The following is a 3,270-nucleotide window of genomic DNA, read 5'->3' as shown; positions in this document are numbered from 1 at the left end:
CAAAATTGTAGAAAAAAAGATAAAATAGTTCCAGTATATTTATGAAAGACAAAAATGAAAGCAAAAGAAAAGCAAAGAATAAAGTATTTATAGAGAATTTCTTTCTGAAATAAAATAAGAATTATAGATTCATATAAAAAAGGAACTTCATGAGTCTGAGGAAACTTTCACATGCAGTTCAAATCAAGACATGTTATGGCAAAATGATTTGACTACAGTTCCAAATGTTTTCACAAGTCAATAATCTAAAGACAATTCTAACACAACTTCAAAAATTCCATAGAATTTTTAAAAAATCCTTTAAAATTCTAGTTATGAGGTAACTACAATATTAATTATAAAATTTGATAAAATTCCACTAAAAGGAAACTAAAGACCAATCTTGGATAAAAATATCAATAAGATTTTTCAGTTTATAAATTCTTATACTTGCTATGAAAATACCATTATTGTGTTTTTTTTTTCTTGGAGCTAAAAAAAAGTGCATTTTAATGTTTATGTGGAAGGACACAAACAAAAATAAGGAAACACTGAAAAATCATGAAAGAGGGATGGGTTAGCTGGCCCAATAAGTGTATTTTTTATATTTATGCATAAATAAAACAGAATGGAAATGCTGGAAGTGAATGTATTTGCAAACAGAACTTTAGTATATTAAACATGTAACATCAGATACCAGTAAGAAAAAATATACTTTTAATAATAATTGGTGTTGGGATAAAGGTATAATTATGATAATAAACAAAATTATTTTCATATTGTACACACAAATGTTACAAGAAAATGTGAGTAATTTATCAAAAATTACAAAAGTAGGGCAAAAATTTTTTCTTTTTTTTTTCAGTGCAGATGATTGAACCCAAGGGGTGCTTTACCATTGAACTAAAGCCCTTTTTATTCAAGAAAGGGTCTTGCTAAATTTTTCAGGTTGGGCTTGAACTTGTAACACTTCAACCTCAGACTCCAGAGTACCTGAGATTACAAACATGCAGATTTTAACTGTAACTCAAAGAATAAAAGCAATAAAAGATAAAATTAATGATTTTAATCACATATAATTTGTGAAAAATTCATGACAAATAAACATTAAAAACAAATTGACAAATTTCAAAATTTGTATTTTGAAATATTTCTTTTAATAAAAAATATTAAAGGTCATCACATCTACTCATTAAATAAGAGTATACAATTCAAAAATTTTGCAGTATAGACAAGCAAGACAGTCATGTATACCCTAAGAGTAAAGAGAAAGGTAAGGTGTTGCTATGCCAGCACATAACAAAATTTGAAATAAAACAGATATTAGTATGGCTCCTGCCTAAGGACAACATGAAAATTTGCGAAGGATTCTCTATCATTCTGAATTCTTGAAATAATAAATTTCCTACAATGTGTACTTTAATAAATTATATGTATATATATATATATATATATATATATATAGAGAGAGAGAGAGAGAGAGAGAAGAGAGAGAGAGAGAGAGAGAGAGAGAGAGAAAGTAAAAAGGAATACAAGGACATCTTAAATTATTTTCAGTGATCATATTTTTAGTAATAATAATGAAAACAAATATGATATTCTTTTGATGTAAAAAACAAAAGCATACAGCTCTTCCTATTAAGTACACTTACAAAAAGTAAGATATAACCTAAATCAGCCTTCTAACATGGAACTACTTTTTCACAGAAATAAAAGTATCTACATGCCACTTTAAGTTACACAAAAGATGAAGTGAGAAAAATTCCTGAATATGCAAAACTTTTTATGATTAATGCACTGAGTTTTTTTACTAAATAAAATGTTAAGTGGAGGAAACAACATAGTAAGCTTATAAATTGAAAATAATTAAAGCTATACCAATAAAATGTGATGAGCATAATTAGTTTCCTGAATCAAACAAATTTCAAACAAATTATTAACCTTAAGTTAATAATTTGAGGAGATATTGAAGAAAATTTGAGAAAGAGCACATTTTATAACAAAATTATAATTACTTGAAGGTATAAAATATTGAAATCATGATTTTTAAAAGTATCTTTTTTATAAATATCAGAGGGGTCTATGGATGTTATATTCAGAATTTGAGAGAAAATTTATCTATAACGGGGCATTGGAAAGAACATTGATTTAGACTTAGAAAAAAATATAGTAATGTGTTGAAACTGGATTTTAGATTTGTGTTTATTTTGCTATTTTAACATTTTACGTATTTATACTTTTTCATTATATTTTTAGAGTGGTATTAATATTAATATCAAAAACTAAATAGTATTACATGAACAGATTTTATTTGTCTAATAAATGATTATTTCAATTTATTTACAAACCTGGGGATAAGAAGAAACAATGAAAGAAAACCTAAATTTTTTCCATGTTTTTATTGGTGCATTACAGTTGCATATAATGATGGGATTTATTGTTACCTATCTGTACATGTACACAATATGATAACATACATTGTTCAATGTCACTCCTCAGCACTTTCCTCCCTCCCCTATTTCTCTTTCCTCTGCTAATCTCACTTTGATTTCCATGAGATCTATCCCTACCTTTCTTTTTCTTTTTCTTCTCTAACTTCCACATAGGAGAGAAAACAGGACTCTTGACCTTCTGAGTTTGACTTCTTTAACTTAACATGATGGTTTCTAATTTCATTGATAAAATATACTATATTTTAAATATTTTTCAAACTGGAGAACCTAAATTTGTGCATGCTTCATTTACCTTCTTTCAAAATCTTGTTTTATGGTGTTTCAACACATTGTCCAAAGCACTCACAATTTCTTATTTTAAAATAAACATGATTGAACGTCTAGAAATTTGTTAACAAACTAAAATGTTTGTGATAAAGTAGACATTTTTTGGCTTTTGTCCTTGCCTAGTAAACTAATCTTAAAGATGAAGCATTAACTGCCAGGTACTCTTTTAAGGTACATTTTCCATTTACTTTCCGCAAAGAAGAAATGTGACCTTCATCTATGTTCTAAATAACATAACTGTGCCCTGGTGATGTGTGCATCAGGTCTTGTGGGGGAAAACACATGCCTCTCTACATGTTCATCAACCTGCTCAGCCTGTTAGCAGGAAATCTAAAAGCAACACAGGAAAATGTTAATTGGTTAAGCACAGAGGGTAAAAATAATGTAAAAAAATTAAACAAAACATTATGTTTATATGAATGATATAGAGATAACAGATTTCTGATGTTTACCTGTTAAGCTCTATGAGGTTTAGCAAATATCCAAAGATTTTCATTCATTTTAAATGTAC

At 27.6% G+C, this 3,270-nt stretch overlaps 1 pseudogene; it reads left to right on the top strand.

Moving 5' to 3' along the window:
* The first annotated feature begins 1,258 nt into the window (after window positions 1-1,258).
* Window positions 1,259-1,359, top strand: LOC144371557 (U6 spliceosomal RNA; annotated as a pseudogene).
* The last annotated feature ends 1,911 nt before the right edge of the window (window positions 1,360-3,270 follow it).

Source organism: Ictidomys tridecemlineatus, chromosome 16 (genome assembly GCF_052094955.1).
Source record: "Ictidomys tridecemlineatus isolate mIctTri1 chromosome 16, mIctTri1.hap1, whole genome shotgun sequence".
Taxonomy (NCBI): domain Eukaryota; kingdom Metazoa; phylum Chordata; class Mammalia; order Rodentia; family Sciuridae; genus Ictidomys; species Ictidomys tridecemlineatus.
Note: the sequence above shows the minus strand (reverse complement) of the source record. Positions and strands in the feature narration are given on the sequence as shown.